This window comes from Esox lucius, chromosome 9, assembly GCF_011004845.1.
Source record: "Esox lucius isolate fEsoLuc1 chromosome 9, fEsoLuc1.pri, whole genome shotgun sequence".
Taxonomy (NCBI): Eukaryota; Metazoa; Chordata; class Actinopteri; order Esociformes; family Esocidae; genus Esox; species Esox lucius.
Window position 1 is genome coordinate 24,177,272 of NC_047577.1, and position 17,181 is coordinate 24,194,452.

Consider the following 17,181-nt stretch of genomic DNA (forward strand, 5'->3'; position numbering starts at 1 on the left):
TTACAAAATGTCTCACTTTCAACATTTTATATGTTATCTATATTCTATTGTGAATTAAATATAAGTTCATGAGATTTGTAAATTATTCCATTCCTTTTTTACTCACAATTTGTACAGTGTCCCAACTTTTTTGGAATTGGGTTTGTACATATATATACATATATACTGGAGTTTTGGGGTGAAAGTATAATTTAGTTGTTTAACAGTTAACAGTTTGGCAGTGGTTGATGTTGTCAGCATAGTCTGTTTAGTCTCTGTATGAGTGGCTAGTTGCCTGGGTCAAATTGCAGTTGGAATGAAATCTGCAAGCAGAATTTAGCGGGTTTTAGCATTAAGCTATTACAAACCAGATTGCATTTTTTTCCAATAGGACACATATCCTGCTAATGTCCATAGCTGTAAACCATATTACATGTGCAGTATCTCACAAAAGTGACTACACCCCTCACATGTATGCAAATATTTGATTACATTTTTTCATTTGACAACACTGAAGAAATGACACTTTGCCACAGTGTTAAGTAGTGAGTGTACATTGTTAAATTGTACATTTAACAGTGTACATTTGCTGTCCCCTCAAACTAACTCAACACACGGCCATTAATGTCTAAACCGCTGGCAACAAAAGTGAGTACACCCCTAAGTGAACAAAAGATATAATCAAATATTTACAGAAATGTGTGGGGTGTACTCACTTTTGTGAGATACTGTATGTTCCTTTTTTGGGAGTTTGGGAGTAATGTTTTCAGTAGTTTATAGAATAAAATAACACTGTTAATTTTAACACTGTCAATCTACGTTCCTACTCTCACCTTTGGTCATGAGCTTTGGGTCATGACCGAAAGGACAAGATCCCGGATACAGGTGGCCAAAATGAGCTTTCTCCGCAGGGTGGCTGGGCGATCCCTTAGAGATAGGGTGAGAAGCTCGGTCACCCGGGAGGAGCTCAGAGTAGAGCCGCTGCTCCTCCACATCGAGAGGGGTGAGCTGAGGTGGCTTGGGCATCTGTTTCGGATGCCTCCGGAACGCCTTCCTGGGAAGGTGTTCCGGTCCCGTCCCACCTGGAGGAGGCCCCGGGGAAGACCTAGGACACGCTGGAGGGACTATGTCTCCCGGCTAGCCTGGGAACGCCTCGGTGTCCCCCCGGAAGAGCTGGAGGAAGTGTCTGGGGAGAGGGAAGTCTGGGCATCCCTGCTTAGACTCCTGCCCCCGTGACCCGGCCCCGGATAAGCGGAAGAAGATCATGATATTAATTTTACTCAAACACATACCTATGAATAGTAAAACCAGAGAAACTGATAATTGTTTTCCAGAGCTTTATGTTCCTTGTGAGCAGGTGGACTTATTTACCTCTTTTCAAGGCTGTAACTCAAGCGGGGTGAGCATGGTGAACTTGCTACAGTGAAAAACCTTAATAGTGCCACATTTTCACAGGAATTTGTTATTTAAAAAATCCTTGCAGTCTTTTTTCTGTATCGTCCTTATCAACATACACTCACCTAAAGGATTATTAGGAACACCATACTAATACTGTGTTTGACCCCCTTTCACCTTCAGAACTGCCTTTATTATACGTGGCATTGATTTAACAAGGTGCTGAAAGCATTCTTTAGAAATGTTGACCCATATTGATAGGATAGCATCTTGCAGTTGATGGAGATTTGTGGGATGCACATGCAGGGCACGAAGCTCCTGTTCCACCACATCCCAAAGATGCTATTGGGTTGAGATCTGCTGACTGTGGGGGCCATTTCAGTACAGTGAACTCATTGTCATGTTCAAGAAACCAATTTGAAATGATTTGAGCTTTGTGACATGGTGCATTATCCTGCTGGAAGTAGCCATCAGAGGATAGGTACATGGTGGTCATAAAGGGATGGACATGTTCAGGAACAATGCTCAGGTAGGCTGTGACATTTAAACAATGCCCAATTGGCACTAAGGGGCCTAAAGCGTGCCAGGAAATCCCCCACACCATTACACCACCACCACCAGCCTGCACAGTGGTAACAAGGCATGATGGATCCATGTTCTCATTCTGTTTACGTCAAATTCTGACTCTACCATCTGAATGTCTCAACAAAAATCGAGACTCATCAGACCAGGCAACATTCTTCCAGTCTTCAACTGTCCAATTTTGGTGAGCTCGTGCAAATTGTATTCTCTTTTTCCTATTTGTAGTGGAGATGAGTGGTAACCGGTGGGGTCTTCTACTGTTGTAGCCCATCCGCCTCAAGGTTGTGCGTGTTGTGGCTTCACAAATGCTTTGCTGCATACCTCGGTTGTAACGAGTGGTTATTTCAGTCAAAGTTGCTCTTCTATCAGCTTGAATCAGTCGGCCCATTCTCCTCTACAAGGCATTTTCTCCCACAGGACTGCTGCATACTGGATGTTTTTCCCTTTTCACACCATTCTTGGTAAACCCTAGAAATGGTTGTGCGTGAAAATCCCAGTAACTGAGCAGATTGTGAAATACTCAGACCGACCCGTCTGGCACCAACAACCATGCCACACTCAAATTTTCTTAAATCACCTTTCTTTCCCATTCCGACATTCAGTTTGGAGTTCAGGAGATTGTCTTGACCAGGACCACACCCCTAAATGCATTGAAGCAACTGCCATGTGATTGGTTGATTAGATAATTGCATTCATGAGAAATTGAACAGGTGTTCCTAATAATCCTTTAGGTGAGTGTATATACAAAGTAGAATTATTATGCATTTATCCTTGTAGGAGATGTGTGCATCAGTGTGCAAAATCACTCCCCCACACATGTTCAATGGTCAATGGCATCTATGTTTTTTGACATACTGGCCTGGCTGATTTAATTATAGAGTCCTTGCTCACTAGATGGCAAATTTCAGAGTTTGTGAAGATCAGACATTTGGTGCCAGAGAAGTTAATTGATGAGTGTTTTTCAAAAAATCCAAAGTGGCAGAAAATCCATCATGGCAGACTTATGGGTTCCAATGATAAAACTATTCACCATGAGGAGCTACACCTATGTACCAATGAACCGGAACAAACACAATAGGTTTTCAGCAGTTCACTGGTGAAACCCCCAATATACTGGTGACCGTATTTGTTGGTCATGATTAATCTGTATGGCCCACCTAACATATCTCTGCTGGGTGAGGGAATGTTTGGAAAAGCAGGTGACTCGGGTGGGAGGAGTTTGCCGTTGGTGGTACAGTACTGGAAAAGGTTGGGAACTACTGAGAGGAGGGGTAAGTGCATCGCCAGGTGTTCTGATTTTCTGCAGATTTTTTTTACCTTTTCAGGAGTTGCAGTTCTTCCATCTGGTTTGCACATGAGCGTGTGTTTGAAAGGAACAGGGCTGAAGCCAACCAGAGCTCTGCTTTCCAAATGTAAACACATTGAGCTGCATTCAAAACAACTTGGCTGCCTCACTAGGCGCTAAGGGAAATTGATGCCTGAAGATTAAGTTTTTTAAGGCTGTGTGTCATAACAACACCTAACCAATGTTTTTATGAATGTTCAAGGTTGTGGTAAGCTATTCTTTTTTCCCTTCCAACATGGAAGTCACGTGGGTCAATGTGTGACGGTATGCTCATTCACTAGATGTCCTCATTTATCCATGTACAGGTGCAGTTAGCTTTGTTTAGGTGTGGTTAGCAGTGTTTCCTAATCCCAAGGACCAGGATTGGGAAACACTGGTCTAAACTAATGTAGAAGGTGCAAAAACATTAAAAAGGCTCAAGCCATAGCCAGTTAAAATGCACTCCTTGTTTCCTTTATTGACTGTATTGTTTACTGGATACTAATTGTCTGAAAGACATGGAATATCTGACATACCACAGGTTTTAGAAGAACATTTATATTGCGTTGGTATTGCGTTGGTATAGCAATAAGTAACTTCAAGGGGTTGTTCCAAAGGCTGTATCCAGGCATTCAGCATTGCATTTTGGATAAAACCAGTCCTTTTGTCAAGGCATACTGGCCCTGCATGCTTGCTTAATAATACAGTCAGAATTTGACAGATATTTTTCATTTGAAAATACTTGAGTAGTGGCTTACTCCATAAGGTAGCTGTAACATTCATTAGAACTATATTTCATTACATTTGATTACCATTGTAGAGACAATGGCAATCCCTGAATACTACATATTTCATCTTTTTCAGATGGCTCAGGTTTTAAATTGTGTAACCGAAATAAATATTAAGAATTGACTACAAATCCCAGGAGTCCAGTCTTGTTAAGACAGTCACGCCTCCTCTGTCTAGAGTAGCCTAAAAGTACATGATTGGTTCAAAATCATTTGACTGATTTCCCTCTACCCAATGAAATCACTCTTCGAAATAAGTTTTTTTTGGGCAACGGGTAGGCTTTTTGCCAACTCAGAGAAAGTGCCACGACTCCACACTCAGCGGCTGTTCAGTGAGAGTGAATATTGGTGGTCGGGTAAGAGATTCTTAAAAAAATATTTATGAATCACAATATTGAATAGAAAATGTTTTTAACTGTATAATTTTCTTGTAGTCTTACCTGAAAAGACAAATGCATATTGTTATCAAATTAATACATTTATGACAATTTCGAGAACGATCCTCTTTCTTGGGACTTTGAATTCACAATTATCGTTAACAGCTTAATCTTTTCATAATATAATATTGATTAATCTTTAAGGTTCGAAAGAACTGACAGTTGCCAAGGTTATCTGTTTAGGGGTAGCTCATAACCAACTCCATGGATACTTTCTTGGGACACGCAAATTTGAAAACCTCTTTAGATACATACTTATCTATTAAAACCTTTAGCCTGTTTAGTCAAAACTATTTGTGGTTTCAAATAGGCCGACGTTTAGCATTTACGAGGTGATCTTTTAATGCCGGTAGGCTATAGTGATAGGTGAAGCCTTAACTTCCCTTATTCTTGAGTTTATGTGCCCATCATCAAACCAATCTAGATACAATCGTCAAGTGAGTGATCAGTCCGTGGGCTGCAATGAAATAACTGGCATGGGCCATAATTAATATAGTCTCTGGGGGACGCGGCTGAGGGCTAGAGCATTCGATGGCTTTGTTTTTTTTAATTCGAGGATGTCCGATTATTTTTTTTCGTGTGAATATGCTTACTTACATATAATATTTTTTTTTCAGATTAACTGCTTTCATTAGTCATGGTGACTGTGTTTGAATGTAAGTTATTTTTAAGATGACAACGTTTTTAAAACAGCAAGTGAGCTAGTAAATGCAATAGGTAGATATTTGAATTCAGCGGTAGATCCTGCTCTTGTTATATAAGAGGTGTACATCACAAGAGGTTACTTGTCTATAGAGACACGTAGCCTCTTTTACACCCTTGAGAAATAAATTCCAGCATTATTAACACTGCGTTTAAACTTGCGGTCTAATTCTGACAGTTTCCCGAAATATTGTTATTTCGACCAATCACATTAGATATTTTCATTAAGAAATGTCAGAGATCTGATTGATCAAAAACTTTTAGGGAATTATATTTGTTACATGTAATCCCTGCCATGGTGAAGTTTTTACATTATGTAATATTCTCTGGACAGCACACCCAATTTTAATCGTGATTGGTTAGAAGCCTATTGCTAAACCCATATATTGATCAACTAAACTACTGCTATTGCTTTCTTGTTTCTTTGTGATGGGTAATGTGTATTGAATTATGTGGCAGACAACCTAATGGTTAGTGTTGTTCCAGTGACTAAAAGTCTGCTGTTTTGAAACCCTGAGCCAATGAGGGAAAATGTATTTTGTGCCCTTAAACAAGGCACTTAATCTTGTAAGATGCCCTGGATAAGGATGTTTGCCAAAGTACAACAACGTAAAATTATTGCAGAGAGACAGAGCATGGAAGGGGGTGTGTCTTTACTCCTACAGAGTCATCCATTCTTGCAATGCTGTTTGCATCTTTGTTTGCAACCCTAATGGGAGGGACCAGTGCAGTTATGTAAGGAATAGGGTTCCATTTGGGTCAAAGGCCTTATCTACTATTGAGTCAACATTGCCCCACGGACAGGCCTACGGATTAGCTCAATGCACACTATAGAGGAATCCTTCACCATAATGATGAGTAGCTGCAAGTAAACAGAGTATAGATGTCAACTGGAAATTATAGATGGGATTGCTTGTTTCTAATGTAAACATAATGGCTTTGAACTCAAGATATATTTTTCTTTATTTTAAAAAGTATTAATGGGGGATTTATGCCTGGATTAGTTCTATGGAGAGTGGTATATACAGTTAGGTCCGGAAATAATTGGACACTGACACAAGTTTTGTTATTTTGGCTGTTTACCAAAATATATTCAGGTTACAGTTAAATAATTAATATGGACTTAAAGTGCAGTCTCAGGTTTAATTTGAGGGTATTCACATCTAAATTGGAGAAAGGGTTTAGGAATTACAGCCCTTTAATATGTAGCCCCCTCTTTTTCAAGGGACCATAAGTAATTGGACAGTTTACTCAAAAGCTGTTTCATGGACAGGTGTGGGCTATTCCTTCATTATTTCTTCATCGATTAAGCAGATAATAGAGTTGGAGTTGATTCTATGTGTGGCATTCACATTTGGCAGCTGCTGTGAACCCACAACAAACGGTCAAAGGAGCTTGCAATGCAGGTGAAACAGGCCATCCTTAGGCTGCAAAAAAATCCATCAGAGAGATAGCAGGAACAATAAGAGTGGCCAAATCAACAGTTTGGTACATTCTGAGAAAAATCAAACGCACTGGTGAGCTCGGCAACTTAAAAAGGCCTGAAAGTCCACCTAAGACAAGTGGTGGAAGATGGTAGGATTCTTTCCATGGTAGGATCCTACACACACTTCCCGGAGCATTCAGGATGAGGATGACGTAAATAGTCCTCAACATTAGTGCTATGGTCTTGCAGCATGCCCTGTACTGTCTGCAGCCTTGGAATGTTCTCTGCGACCACCTCTGTAGTCAGATGCAAGATTACATTTTGTGATCAATCAATCAAATTGATTTTATAAAGCCCTTTTTACGCAAGTAGTTGTAACAAAGTGCCTATACTAAACACCCAGCCTGAAACCCCAAAGAGCAAGCAACAAAAGGGTTGATGCACAGTGGCTAGGAAAAACTCCCTAAAAGGGACGGAATATAGGAAGAAACCTAGAGAGGAACCAGACTCTGAGAGGTGGCCAATTCTCTTCTGGCTGTGCCAGGGGAACATTTTAAGAGTACAAATTGTAATAATTAATAAATGCATGTAGGCTTTGTCCAGAGTCTATAAAACATAATCCAAGTCTGCTGCATGACCACATGTACGAAGACAGGGACAATCAGGAATGGTCGGCGGAGGGGCAGCTGAAATCGTCAGGTATCGTCAGCTACTTGAACTGCAACCAAACCAGCAGGACTTTGGACAGGGACAGCTACGAGCATTTTGGGCCAGGTAGTCCTGAGGTGTGGTCCAAGGGCACCTGTCCTCCTAAGTTAACACAGAGCAGAACACAAGGAAAATTTTGAGATAGAATGACTTTGATTCACAAAGGATTTACAAAGGAAAATGTACCCAACTCCCCCGGCACAATGTAAAACCTTGGTACTGAGATGGGTGTTATTTTTTTTTAAATGTGGTGAAAAATGTACCTCAACCATTTGGATTCAGAGAAAAAAATTGCAGGGTTGGTGACCACTCTGAGATGCTGAAGACTAAGAGAGAAAGAAAAAAAATCTGATTAGCCCTAGGCACAAAACGAATAGAAAATATGTCAAGGAATGTGCAGCTGTAACTTTACAGACCATTCATATGGTGTATGGATGCTACTGTATGTGCACCTTTGTCTAAGACACATTAGACTGTTACACTGGCTAAGTTAGTATGTACCCTTGGCTGATCCTTTAGCAGGAAAACTGACCAACCAGAATCTTGGCCAACCAGTTAATGTTTAACATTAATTACTACTGTGAGATTAAGCTGTGAAGTTTATTTTCCAATATCAGTTTTCTTTACCACTATTAGGATTTCTAGCACTGGTTGTATGTCTTTGGAGAGATTTTATCTTTTGGAAAGGGTTTCTAATATTCAGTCTCTTTCCGCAAGGCAAAATTATATTTCCATAGGCTAAACGTTACTTCCGAAATACATTATGAAGCAAACTAATTGAACAACTTTGTCATTTGTCCAACAAAATGAACGTAGTCAAGCAGCAGAAAAAACTGCCAGCTCAGCTGGTGCACTTCCCTCAACCGATGACAAAGATTTTGAAAGAAAGCGTCCATGGTAAGAATTTCGTACCTCCATTGGTACAGTATATCAGTAAATTACGTATTAAACCAATTTGCCACTGTTGCGGTTTGGCAGTACTCCCTCGTTAACTGCCTTAGCTAGCTAACGTTTTCTAGCTAGCTAACTTTACTGTTGACAATTTTTTTGTTTTTGAAATGGTAGCTAGTTCAATTGAAAAATGCAGGTAGGGAAGCTGACATCAGGACTGGTAGCTGGTTAGCTAGATTTCATATTTGTAACCTTTCAGCTTTCATATGGCAAAGAGTGGATCATACATAGCTTGCTATTATTATTTAATACAATAATTGCAATCTTGTGGTTTAAATTGGTCATCTTATTTGCACTTTCAATGTAAATTACTGAGTATACTGTGTGTTTTTTGTTTTTCATAGACACCAATGACTGGCCAGAACTATAGACAGTAAAGTAATGAAGTCCAAAATCCTCTGGTTAGGACGTAAGAAACTGGGTAGGTTAGGGTAGTTCTAATGTATCTATGGTGTTAGACATGAATAGGCAGTATTTATGATACAAGTATTTCAAATACAAAATGGGATTTTGTAATTGATATTTGATGAAAATGGCTCCGTATTTTATATCAAAATACTTCAGTGTTCTGTATTTTGTAGCTTATAAAAACTGAAAAATAGTTTGTGAAAACTCTACATGATGACATCATAAAAATGCATCCTCTGATTGGTTCCTAGTCAGTAATTTGCCAAGTCTTGTTGAGATCAGAACAGAAAAGGTATCTATAACTGAAGGTCAAGGTGAGAAACGTGTACTTGGCGTCTTTGGAGCAGTATCCCCTAATCAAGCACCTTTTTGGAGGTTGAACACAATCATCCAATCCAGTTTATTTTCCTTTGCTGGACTGATCACCATCATCAATGACGTCTAAATGCCACACTTTTTGGAAAGTTAGTTTATGCTTAAATGCGTCAGTAGCTAAAAAGACCTCTGCAATGTAGGCCACAGGGCACACACTCTCATTCAATACACTCCCTCGCTCACACACACTCACACATGCTTACTTTCTCATCCACACTCACGCATACGTTTCACTGTTTTTGGTAGAACCTTTGAACTGTTTTTGAATACCTGGTTTGTAGTATTCTCTATTGTAGTATTCTCTATTCAAGTTTAAGTAAATGTTTGTACTATACTATTAATGTGAATGTGTCCGATACCTATATTCTGAGGCTCTCAATACATTCAATGGTTGGAGTTGGGTTAATACTCCTTGACAGGTTCTGTTGCAACTTTGCTACTACTTCATTTGAAATCAAAACATATTGATCATTTAATTGTTGACAAAGTGCTAAAATGTTTGTTTTCAACTTCCAAATAGGTACCAATGATTGATAAATAATTGATTGCTAAATGATCGTACCCTAATTGAAGTAGCTGTTTAATAGGATTATGATTTTGCATACATTGCATTAATTACTGCCTGAAACATTTATTATATTTATGATTAACAATCAAATTATTACTATTTGCTATGAATAAAGGTGGCATAATTTGTATTCTTTGGAATTACTTGTTTGTCATTGAGTCAGTATTGATGATGCAAAGGGCCTACTTTACCAAACATCAAGTAACTAAATTAGGATACAATTTTGAGTCATTAGCAGGAGGATCACATTGACCGATCTATAATATTCTACGCCCCTGATTACAGTGTACCCACTTCTCTGGGCACCACTATACCACTGATTGGGCTACATTCCAGGCTAAAGGTCTGTCAGATATTCAGTCATTACAACCAATCCAAAACCCTTGATCTTGAATCTTAATGTTTTATCTGAACATGTGTTAGCCTATTCTGTGATTCATATTTTTTATTGTTTCAAAACACTTGAAAAATAAATGGCAATTTCTCGAAAAGGGCATTGACATTATTGTATTTAAATATCCAGATATCGGTAGCTTTTCGCGCATACACTAAATCTACAGTAGTCTGATATTTTTCTGCACAACCACCAACATTGTCAAAACATTACAGAAACCCCAGGCAATTGTGAACACTTGCACATATATGTAACATGATTATTAGGCCACCAACAATTGATTTTCAAATTGCAAATGATAGAAATAAACTGATTATACACCTGCACTTTAGGCTAAAAGTCAGTGTCGTCAGCAGCCAATGATAACCAATGACTGGAATTTTATGCGATGCAAATCAAACAGAATCAAAGGGCCTACCTGTATGGAGTTGAGGTGGCTGCATCAAATGCAAATCATCATCCTTTGGCAGAGTGCTTCCCGACACCTTTTCTGCTCAAATATCATAATACATTCCATATAATGTTTAATCTTGAAGGCAGCTCCATGTTACAGTGGTCTAACAAATAATTGCCTAATCATATAAACAATTCCTGTCTGAAAATATATATATAACACCAGTTGATCATTGTTCTGAGAAAGATGTCAATAGTAGGCAACTAAATCAAATGTTATATGGGTTGGCTAATATTATCGTAGATGTACTGTTTTCAACAGCCATTCCAACCAACCAAAACCGGAAAATTAAACTAGCGCTTCATCAGTCACTAATCTGGTTATGTGCGCCCACCTTTGCACGCATGATGATTACACACACAACAAATGAGGCGCGCTATTGTTATTTGGGTTCAAATAACAATATTTTTTAAACATTAAACAAATAAATCAAACATGCAACATGTCATAATTATTTTGTGCACCTACTCTTTTTCAAGAGTAGGTACTGCAAGATGGCTCTATAAACAAACATCAGCCAATGTCTGGCCCTTCTAAAAATCTGGGAATCCCAGCCAATAGAAGAGTGTAGGAGACAGTGTTGTGTGCAAAAGTTTCCATCAATCATAAAATGCAGAGCTGCATGATAGACTGAATCCTGTGGTTTCAATACAGAAGTGGAAGTGCGCACTAACAGTACATCGCCATAATTTAATATCGACATAAGTGGCTTGCAAAACCTAATTTTCATGCTGAGATGATAGAACTTCCCAGCTAATTATCTGGTCCTGAATTGGTTATGTTTTTCCGGAGCTACAACAAACATGTGCTTTTTGGGTTACTTGAGGACAGGAGTTGGGAACCACTGCTGCATCTGCCTGCAGGATCAAAATTATCACCGTTCCTATACAACAGAACCAATTGTCTTAGTATAATGTCAGCTAGTGATGGCCAAACCAGGCTTCGTTTGTTTTTTCACAGGGGGCTTCATTTTCATTATCACAATAAAAGTCATCTTTGACATTTATACAGCAATATAGATAACAATATACCATACCATACCATACCATCATCTTCCGCTTATCCGGGGCCGGGTCGCGGGGGCAGCAGTCTAAGCAGGGATGCCCAGACTTCCCTCTCCCCAGACACTTCCTCCAGCTCTTCCGGGGGGACACCGAGGCGTTCCCAGGCCAGCCGGGAGACATAGTCCCTCCAGCGTGTCCTAGGTCTTCCCCGGGGCCTCCTCCAGGTGGGACGGGACCGGAACACCTTCCCAGGAAGGCGTTCCGGAGGCATCCGAAACAGATGCCCAAGCCACCTCAGCTGACCCCTCTCGATGTGGAGGAGCAGCGGCTCTACTCTGAGCTCCTCCCGGGTGACCGAGCTTCTCACCCTATCTCTAAGGGATCGCCCAGCCACCCTGCGGAGAAAGCTCATTTCGGCCGCCTGTATCCGGGATCTTGTCCTTTCGGTCATGACCCAAAGCTCATGACCATAGGTGAGAGTAGGAACGTAGATTGACCGGTAAATCGAGAGCTTCGCCTTGCGGCTCAGCTCTTTCTTCACCACGACAGACCGATACATTGACCGCATTACTGCAGAAGCTGCACCGATCCGTCTGTCAATCTCCCGTTTCATCCTTCCCTCACTCGTGAACAAGACCCCTAGATACTTAAACTCCTCCACTTGAGGCAGGCACTCTCCACCAACCTGAAGTGGGCAAGCCACCATTTTCCGACTGAGGACCATGGCCTCGGATTTGGAGGTACTGATTTTCATCCCCACCGCTTCACACTCGGCTGCAAACCGTCCAAGTGCATGCTGAAGGTCCTGGCTTGAAGGGGCCAACACGACAACATCATCCGCAAAGAGCAGAGACGAAATCGTGTGGTCCCCAAACCTGACACCCTCCGGCCCCTGGCTGCGCCTAGAAATTCTGTCCATAAAAATTACGAACAGAACCGGTGACAAAGGGCAGCCCTGCCGGAGTCCAACATGCACAGATAACAATATAGTATGTAAAAAATAACAGACACAAACAATATTGGAACAAACATTAAACATGAAATGTACAGACTAGACTACTAATTATATTGCCTTATATATTTCAATGATGGCATTTATTTAGAAAAATAAAATCTGAGTTGGCGCTGCTAGCAGAATATATTACTGCTAGAAAAATGATAATGAAGCCTCATATGGCCATCACTAATGTCAGCTATAGTTGTAAGACAAAAAAACTGCTGCATTAAATTGGGAAAGAACATCTATCAAATATGCTTTACTGAAGACTCATCCATGTAGCATAGTAAACATTTGATAGATTAGATTAAACTTTGTAATTGAACCGTTACAACAAAATGCAGTAAGCATCTAACCAGAAGTACAAATAGAGGGCAGAAAATGTACAAGTATTTACAAGTATAAGTATATTACAAGTGGAATATTGTAGATGTGCAATGAAGACAAATGCAGTACAAATGGCAATAGTAAATGTGCAATTAAGGCAAATAGCGTAGGACGGAAAGTTTACACCACCTGTTGCAGGGTCTTCTGGTTGGCTATGGAGCAGCTGCTAAACAACACTGTGGCGCAGTTTGTTAAAATGCTCTCGATTGTACAGCGATAAAAGTTCACGAAAAGGCGCGCTTTCTTCAGCCTCAAAAAGTACAGGATCTGCTGTGCCTTTTTGACTGGAGCTTGAGTATTTACTTCCCTCAATGAGGACTGGGGCGTTGCTGCAACTTTTAGATTTTCTATAATCCACAATGAGTTCCTTGGTTTACTTTGCGTTGAGGGCCAGGTTGTTAATAACAGGATATGTTATTTCAGGTAAACAAAACTTTTGTAAAGGCATCTAATGAAATTGTACAACGGGGATCAACGCAAGATTGGTTTCTTCACATTGGTAGAAATGTTTAACAGGCAGCAATGGTTACAAACTTGCATTTGTGAGTTTGAGAATACCGGTCTGTGTAATTGTGGGCGGATGCTGGGACTTCCGTGTAAGATGTGGTGAATTCTCATAATGTCTTGAAGCAACTCTTGAAATCTGATTATTTATTGCTGTATTATGGCCTTGTATTTGTTAAATGTTGAAGAGATTAATGGTGATGTGGTGACAATAGCCAGTATGTTAGCGGATTAGTTTTTTCATTAATAGATAAAATTAAATGACATGATGTCATGGCTGAGCCGCGATAACTAATGAAAACGTCTTTTCAATATATTTCGTTGTCAAACGTCAACAACTATCTAGTTAAGCTTTATCCACAATTGTTATCATTGTAGCCAGTATAGTTCTAACGTGAAGAACTATGACTTATAACCAATGAGATAGTTAAGAGGCGTGACCTGCTGGAGGCGCCTGGCTGTGATGTAAAGACAATATTAAATCCGTGGCTTCCACAGAAGACAGCTGTTGTTTCCAGTGCGGAGTAAGCCGTTTACATTGTAAGTACAAGTTATTTTATTTGAAATCATTGATTTGAATTGTGTTGCAATTACAAAACACTAACCAATGACACATTTGAACTTTTTAAGATTGCGTAAATACATGATTGAGCAATCCATGCACTTTTATATGTCTTTCATATTGTCTGTTTTATATCTCTGGTTTAGGGTGAGCGGAAATAAATCCAGCCGATTTTGGTAAACACATTTTTGGGCCTTCAAATCTTGGTAACCAGTCTTTTAACATTATTGTTAATCAGCTTTAAATGCCTGTATACGCTTGTTACCCCAGATTGTTTTTATTTCAGACCAAGTAACCATCAGTGGTGTTGATTGGACTACACGGTTGTGATCTTACATGTCCTGAACAGATACTTTTTGTGTAAGTATAATTATTTAAAAAAATGTTTTGTGTTGTACTAAAATATGATAGAAATTACCACTATAAATTACCACAATATACATACAGCTGAATCTTTGTACTCTGTATATCAACCAACAGTGTGAGGACCCGCTGATGATCCAGACTACATCACCATAATGGCTTCCGATTTTTATTGCCGCATTCACAACCGCTTATGCTAGACTTATGCTAGTTTTATTCACTCTTGGAGAAGTTGGATAGACGTGTACTCTACACAGACACTGATTTAGTGATCTTTGTCACACGCCATGGGGGCTGGATGCCCCCACTGGGGCCATTCTTGGGTGACTTGATCGATGAGTTACCAGATGGTGACAGCATCACTCAATTTGTTAGTGGTGGGCCAAAGACATACGGTTACAAAACCGTTAAAGGTCTTTCCTGTCTCAAAGCAAAAGACATTACACTCAACAGCTACAACACAACCATTGTTAATTTGGAGACGCTAACACGACTGGTTGATAACTTTATATGAGGTGAGGGTGTTGATGATGATCACGTCCTTGCTAATGCAGACTCAATTCACATTGAAAAACTGAGTAGTGTCTAAGCATCGTGTACAACAAGCGTGTACTGCTCCCTGATTACAGCACAAGACCTTAAGGGTACTAAATCACATTCTAGGATGGATAGCGGTTTTGACCCATGACTTCAACACCCATTCAGCTGTGTCAATAGTGGCCCCAGTAACTCTGGTAAAACATTTTGTGAAGATAATTGTTGGATAATGCTGACGTTGTTTTCTCCAAAGAAATTCAGAAAATCATCTGGGTTTATTCATGTTGGCAAACGCTGTATGATGAAATGTTGAAAGTGAGGGACATTACTTTTATAGAACGTCTACCAACATCGCTGTGACAATCTGCTACCGATTCAGAAAAACAACCTTTTAATTATTGACGATTTAATGAAAAGTGCATCAGAGAGTTTTGAGATGGAGAGTTTTCACACAATATTCACACCACTATAACCTGAGTGCAATTTACCTTGTCCAAAACAAGTTTGTTAAAGGCAAATCTAGTAGAACTATTAACTTGAACACAAACTACCTCATTTTGTTTAAAACCCCTGTGACAATCAACAGATTAATATTTTAGGCAGACAGATATATCCCGGTCTCTCGATTCTTCATGGAGAGTTTTAAAGACGCAACACATCATCCTTTTGGTTATTTACTTATTGACTTTAAAGCTACAACACCAGAAGACTACTGCCTGAGAACGGGGTTGTTTTCAGGGGATTGGCCTGTCATGTACATTCCTGAGAAAGTTTGATCATGTCTAAATGCATTTGTAGAAATGTACCACTTTTGAAGATGCTATTTACGGACCGGCAAGTCATCGAAAAGTTATTTTAGAATCAGCTTCCACCGACCTCATTCTATCACTCTGTGAAATAGCTCTTAATCTAAGGTGTGGAAATATACCCTTAACAGAATCTCAGCTCAGAAAAGTAAAGAGACAAAAAGCCAACATTTTATACATGTCTAGAAAGAACACTTCAGTCGCAAAGAAAAGAAAAGCCATCAACCAATATGGAGGTTTTCTACTACTGTTACTAAGCGATGCAGTACCGTTCCTAACCTGTCTAATTGCATTGAGGCACGGTTAAACAACATGGATCGTGCTCAAACTTTTTCTTGTGCCACAACATCAGTTAGAAAAACTGTGAGAATCCAAAACGATTAGCACTGATGTAAGACAATCTGTTGAAAATTATTTGGACTCATCGATTCATAATATACTGTTGAAGCCTGATATTTGTGACACAGTAGATGATTTAACAGTGGATGATTTAGCCACTCCCCCAGTAACTGGTTATCAACCAACCAAGGCTTTCTTTGTATCTCCTACCACAGACCCCAGAAAATGGCTTCCATTTTATTAATCATTTGTGATTCATTGTCTAAGTGTATGTTTTGCTTAGAATAATTGTATGAAAAATACTATATAAACATTGATGTGGTTTTACAAATGGTTTTATTTTTGAATAATGAAGCAGACATACACATGATTTACTTTTCTATTTCTTCAACAGCCATGACACAAATTAAACAATTCACAAGATTGAGCATGCTGTATGCAATTAAACATTTGCTTATCACACTTACTGTGGTACTTCTTAGATACAAACTTTGAGAGTAGCACATCATTTGTTTGTGAATCTTCAATATAATAAGACATAGCATCTTTAAAACTCAGACCTCCTGTCATTAGATAAAGAACACAAAATGTTGTCCACATTTGGTTGAAATCATGTCCTGGATTTGATTGTATTCTGTATTCCACATTCTCACAGGTTTGCAGAAAGGCACTGATTGACTTGGGAAATACATAAAATCTGGGGGGTTTCCAAAACTGTCATGAAAACCGTCCAATGCCATCGTCTGTTATGTAAATAGCAAGCCAGTGCTCCCCGGGGTGATAACTCGGGTCAATTGATGCAACATCTCGGACTGGTCCACTAGGTAGTTGGTCGCATGCCAGCACACCACAGAACTGTGTCCTAAATTGGTTCACCACACCGATTAACTCTGCGGTATTCATTTCCACACCGTTTTCATAATAGTAGTCAACCATTAGTTGTCGCTGGTTTGACACTTTGATAATGGAGTAAGAAATTGAATAAACAACCAAATTGTGTCAGGCAGTGGTTGTCTGAACCTCATCTCAAGTTTTACATTCCCTGACTTGATCAAGGATAGGTGCTGACCCGATTCCTCATCCGCTGCGCAGCTGAAAGCATAAAGGGCATAACCTTGTAAGATGTCAGACCTGTCAATAGTCATGGTTTGGTCCTTTAGGTGTTTCCTGAAGCTAAGGCCAATTGGTAAA

At 39.6% G+C, this 17,181-nt stretch overlaps 1 protein-coding gene across 4 annotated transcripts in view; it reads left to right on the top strand.

Annotated features, from left to right (window-relative positions):
• The first annotated feature begins 4,378 nt into the window (after positions 1–4,378).
• rrbp1b (ribosome binding protein 1b) overlaps positions 4,379–17,181 on the top strand; it is a 64,429-nt gene continuing 51,626 nt past the window's right edge. The window contains exons 1-4 of one of the 4 annotated variants that reach the window (XM_020052873.2): positions 4,399–4,424; positions 13,882–13,923; positions 14,092–14,121; positions 14,232–14,305. The gene's annotated coding sequence lies outside the window, so the exon portion shown is untranslated. Of the gene's footprint in view, positions 4,425–13,819; positions 13,924–14,091; positions 14,122–14,231; positions 14,306–17,181 lie in introns of those variants that run through there. The other 3 variants (XM_020052874.2, XM_020052872.2, XM_010901722.4) reach the window with 3 other exon arrangements.